We start from the raw sequence: 6,223 nt of genomic DNA on the forward strand, positions 1-6,223 counted from the left end.
AAGTGGAAGTCATGGATCAACGAAAACAACCATTCAAACAGAATGAGGAAACACAATATGGTTTAAAATTAGTAAAGGTGTAAGTCAAGGCTCTATTCTTTCTTCAGCACTGTATTTAATTTGATTACATATTGTTTCTTAAGTGCTTGTATGCTTGTGGTAAACATGAAATAAATCACTTCTAAAATTGATTCTAAATTTAGGCACATTATTGCATAAATACTGTTGATTGGAGCAGTGAAAATTATCTAAATACAACAAATAAATACCTAAATTTATAACCCTACCCTATTTATAACAGATATCACAGTAATCTAAACGTCATAAACTGAAGATTAATAAAGCAGACGCTCTGTAACAAACTTATTTGTGCATGAATAATCAAAACGTGCATGTTAAACAAAAAACAGTTGTCAGTTGATTAAAATATTTAGTCACAAATAATCACAGATTTTGTAAGTGCTGAATTCGGACTTTAACTATTTTCCTGTCAGCATTTAATGCATTCTTAATAAAAGACCACAGGATATATAACAATGCTCTATTAGCATTTAAACTACAAAATGTAAAGAAAAACTAAAACTATAAAACATTAAACTAAAAGCAAAAACAATCAGCATGAAAAAACAGCATCAGAAGCTCAAATCTATAACACTGTGTTGTAAGCGCAATGAGATTATTGTTAGTCTATCAAATATAGGGATTAGTACTACACTGTATCAGTCAAAGCTGTGGAGACATTGGTATTGTTGTATTTTGTAATTCTTTGTGCGTGGTAGATGCTGTGGGCTGTATATGTTGTCCCATTGTCTTTTTCCCCCCTCTTCCTTTTTCCTTTTTAAATTTGGACCTTGAGTCTGTAATAAAAGATGGATTGATTGATTGATAAGCTGCCAGAAAGTTGTTTTAGTATGTTGTAGCATAGTTGAAGAAAAACATTTGTTTTTCAAGGTGTCCTCTTTTTGAGTTTAATGTTTGATTGTATTATTGTCAGAGTTCTGTTATGTTTTATCTGTGTTTGTTTTACTATGAGTTGGTTTTACTCAGTTTTCTGTTTACTTGTTCCTGCTCTTGGTTTGTCTCCTTGGCTACGGATTGATTAGCTTACACCTGTCGCTAATTTCATTAATTAGTTTGGTCTATTTAAAACATGTGTTCTTTTCAGTTCATTGTTTGTTATCATCATATTAAGTTGGCTGATTCTGTTCCAGTCCCTCATTTGCCAGACATGGGGAATTCACACAAAAAAAGTGCACATTATCACCTCAGAGAGGGGAAAGGCACTAAGTGCGTATGATCAAAGCCACTGGAAGGCAAGCCTGAAACTTTTAGCCAAAAAAACTTAACAGCTAATGCTAATGCTCCAGGTGTGGTGGTATGTAGGGAAGGAGACCAGAGGCCAATACACAATAGGCTAAGAGATGCCGCACGTGATTAACCGCAAGTGATACATAAGCGATATACCCAACTGGATGCCCAAAAATTACCTATTTGTACCCGTTAACACTCAAGATGAAACCAGATAAATTCTATAAAATTAAATAAAGAATATAAGATAAGAATAAAAATTCTCAAGAAAATATCAGGTGTACTCCAGCCCACCACTCTAAAGCTGTCTGTCAGGGAGGTGGCACTTCACTAGTGCACAGGAGGATGCAACACCCCTAGTGGAATGTGCTTGCACTCCCAGGGGTCACGCACACTGTGTGCTTGGTATGCCAAAGAAATGGCATCCACAATCCTCTGTTTAGAGGATTTTTTCCCTTCTACTGTCCCCCAAAATGGACAAAGAGCTGCTCCCGAGCGTATGAAACGCTCTGTCCAGTCCAAATAAATGCACAAAGTATGCACTGGACATAACAAGGATCAGGCTTGATCTGCCTCGACATGAGTTGATCCCTAAAAAGGGGAGTGGGAACATTGAGCACGTAGCCAGGCCGGGAAAAAGGGTAGTGGGAACTTTGAGCACGTAGCTATGCCTGCATAGTGATGTGTTCCAATAGCGGCCACAAACACCTTCCAGGTGGAGGGGGATGACCACCTCTCCAGCCTTTCCTTCAGGAAAGAAAGCACTGAGCTGATAATGCATCTCTGTGGGCCTTAACCTTGGGAAGAAGACCAATTAGTGAAAAGACGTCACTCCAAAGCATACATCAGCCTTGTAAGGGGTCTCTGACCCACTCAGGTCTTCCGCATACCATCCAGGGACCAGACGTTGAGGTTCCAGAGGTCTGGGTGCAGGTGCCAGGTTGTGCCCTGCCACTGAGAAAGGAGGTCTTTCTTCAGGTGAATTCGCCAAGGAGGGGCTGTCGCTAGGAGCGTGAGCTCAGAGAACTAAGCCTGTCTGGGCCAGTAAGGCGCAACCAGCAAGACTTGCTTTTCGTCCTCCCTGATCTCACACAGTGTCTGTGCAATCTGGCTTACTGAGAAGAGGAACACATATTTGCATTGTCCCTGGGGACAGATGCCCTGCCAGCTGTGTGGTGCTGGAGCTTTGGTCAGGGAATACCATAGAGGGCAGTGGGGGGATTCCTGGGAAGCAAACAGATCTATCTGTGCTTCACCGAATTGACTCCAGAGTCCAGATGAGCTGGAATGCCTGAGGATGGAGTCCCCAATTTTTACACGGAGCGTCACCTGTTGCATGAGGGAGTCCGCTGTGTGATTAAGGTCACCCGTGATGTGAGTAGCATGCAGTGGCTTCAGTCGCTGCTGACTCCAAAGGAGGAGATGGAGGGCAAGTTGTGACGTGTTAACCACGCATCCAAACACTGTACAAAGGGCACCAAGGGCACAACAGATTTTGTTTGCGACATACCAGTGGTGGATGCATTGCGGCGAGGTGGAGCAGGGTTTGCAACATCGGGAAGCTTCGCTTACGATGGTTGAGCAAGCTGTGCGTCCTCGATACGCGTCACACCTCAGGAACGCTTTGAAGCCTGACTGGGGTTCTTAGTGCTGGTCTGGTGGGCAGGTGGCATCACCTTCCTGCAGGGGGCGGCTGCTGCACCAGCTCTGCCACCTGAGGAGAGGACCTCAGCAGCTGGCAGATAGTGCGGGACCTCTGTGGCCTGAAGGGCTACAGGGTACAGGTGCACTGCAATCGCACTATCAACTGGTGGAACACTGGAGTACCCCCTGGCCGTCCAATGTCAGGGCTAGTGAGGGTGGAAGAACCTGCAAAGCATGTTCTGGCAATAAAAGGTCTCTTCGTGAGCTCCTTGTGCACTTCCTGGAAGAAAGGAACTGGGGTGGACTGCAGCTGTGACCGGCGTTCCGAGCCCAGAAACCAAACATCTAACTGTGAACACTCGGGGTATGGTGGAGGGATCCACTCGAGCCCAATGCCAGGCAAGCACAGCAGCCATCTCAGCGTCACACTCTGTCTTTGTAACCATAACTGATGGTGGGGGTCCAGTTGAGTCTTACGCGTCAAAAGGCAAAAGCTTACCCACCGATGCTGCGATTAACAGCTTATCCTCATCCCGAGTTGCACTGAATGAGAAATTAAGTTCACCCACAGTGATCATGGCCGTCTGAGGGAGAGAGGTGTCGACTGCATCCAAAAATATACTGATGAAATGCTATCTTTAAAAAGACGTTTTCATCAGTGTTGCTCTTTAAGAGGAAATTTCCCTCTTATTGAGAAATTCTCTTGTTAGAGAATATTCTCTAATGGAAATCCCTCTTTTAGTTGCTTGTTGTGCTCCTAGGGAAGCTCTGCACTTAAAGGATTAGTCCACCTTTAAATAAACTTTTCTGATAATTTACTCACCCCCATGTCATCCAAGATGTCCATGTCTTTCTTTCTTCAGTCGAAAAGAAATTAAAGTTTTTGATGAAAACATTCCAGGATTTTTTTCCATATAGTAGACTTCAATGGGCACCAAACAGCTGAAGGTCAAAATTAGTTTCACTGCAGCTTCAAATTGTTCTACACGATCCCAGATGAGAAATAAGGGTCTTATCTAGTGAAACCATCACTCATTTTCTGAAAAAAAATGAATATATTTGAATGAATATAATTATATAGTTTTAACCATAAATGCTCATGAACTAGCTCTCTTCTTCTTCTCTATTAGAATTCCAGCAGTGTAGACACTGCTAAGCGTATTACTGCCCTCCACAGGTCAAAGTTTGAACTAATTGTTATATACTATTGAACTAGCATATTGCATATAAAAATTAGTTCAAAACTTTGACCTGAGGAGGGCAGTAATACACCTAGCAGTATCTACACTGCCGGAATTCTAATAGAGAAGAAGAAGATAGCTAGTTCAAGATGAGCATTTCTGGTTAAAATGCATAAAATTTTTATTTTTTTTAGAAAATGAGTAATTGTTTCTCTTGATAAGACCATTATTTCTCGTCTGGGATCGTGTAGAACAATTTGAAGCTGCAGTGAAACTAATTTTGACCTTCAACTGTTTGGTGCCCATTGAAGTCTACTATATGGAAAAAAAATCCTGGAATGTTTTCATCAAAAACTTTAATTTCTTTTCGACTGAAGAAAGAAAGACATGGACATCTTGGATGACATGGGGGTGAGTAAATTATCAGGAAAAGTTTATTTAAAAGTGGACTAATCCTTTAACAGAGCATGTGGGAGAGAGAACTGCTGAAATGAGCTGCGCAGGAATTCAACGAAGCTTCTAGACAGAGGTGAATGAGTGTAGCCACAAGCCACCTCCTTTACCCATATGTCAGGGGGAGTGGCAAGCAAATTCCACTTTTCATTTTTGGGTGAACTAACCCTTTAATTAAAAACAGAATAAAGGGGCTCATATATTGAAACAAATTAGGTACATTTTCAAGAGGGTTTTCAATTGTTATATTTAGAATTATGAGTTTGTTAGTAGAATATAGCAATTTAATTTAAATAAATGGTAAATAAAAAGGGTCCTAGAAATGCGGTCCTAGAACTGCAGTCCTGAAACTGCAGTGTTGCAGGATCATTCTTCACTTGTTTTGCCATCTATGGCTAATCACCACCACTGGAGGGCAGCACTGGTCTCAACAGTTCCCTTCTCAGACATATTCCACTGCTGCTAACTACCAAATATATTTTCTCACCAAGTATTTTACGCATCAACAGCATAGAGAGCGAGAAACACCAGATTTATTCTCTCTTATTTTTTGAGCCTATCACCAGCCTCTCTCTAACAAAGACCTCATTGGCTCATTGAGGTTTTGGAAAGGTAAGCAGCACCAATGATCACATTTGATTTTTTTGTTCACACTGTCATCTCAGAAATAATCAGTGAGAGGAATATTATCTGATTTGGATGTTTCACTTAATAGCCTTGTTTTTTATAGCTCTGGCTCTTAAAGGGGTATTTCACCCCAATTCTGTCATAATTTACTTTAGTCTTTGCAACACAAATTAAGACATTTTTAATGAAACCTTCTGTCCCTTGAAAGTCCAGGTAATCAAAAATGTCATAAAGGCATCATAAAATGAATCCATATGAATTGCACGATTTAATCCAAGTCTTGTGAAAAGATATGATCACTTTATAAGATGAACGCATTTGTGTTTTGAAGATACCAAAGTCTTAGAGGCTTGGAACGGCATGAGAGTGAGAATGACAGAATTTTCATTTTTGGGTGAACTATCCCTTTAGTGATTCTTTAAATTTTTCTTTAAAATACCTCACATAAATGTCCCAACTATTAGACAGATATCACTGAAATAGTTGTCCTGAGAAATCAGGCTAATTAATCAGCAAAAAAAGAAACAATGTGGTGGCCCATGCTGTTTTATCAGAAATCACATAGTTTGCGTTCAGGTTTCCTGTTGTTCATGTGGTTAAGACTACAAGTGATGTTTGCAAGGCTAAACACCACTCATTGTTTTACATTAAAAGTAAAATTCTTCTACAGTTCACATCAGCTGCTTATATACTCTAGCTGTTGATTGGAAGATTAGATGGGCTCGCTCTTCCCAAAATTATGTTTAGAAACTTCACTAAACACATAGGTCAAGCGTTCACAAAAAAAGTTGCAGATTTTAAAGGTGAAGAGGAATTCAGCTGTTGTGATCAGCCCACCATTGATTTTGTGCCTCTTTATGTTTGTGTCATGACTCACAACTGACTCATTGATCACACATTTCTGAAGAGAACATAGATTTGCTTTGAGTGCACATCCATTGACTATTCTGTATGTAAGCATCAGTGCCTTGAACTTTTATGCATGGAGCAACTATCTGGTAGGCAGTGGA

This window comes from Megalobrama amblycephala, linkage group LG7, assembly GCF_018812025.1.
Source record: "Megalobrama amblycephala isolate DHTTF-2021 linkage group LG7, ASM1881202v1, whole genome shotgun sequence".
In the NCBI taxonomy this organism is placed as follows: Eukaryota; Metazoa; Chordata; class Actinopteri; order Cypriniformes; family Xenocyprididae; genus Megalobrama; species Megalobrama amblycephala.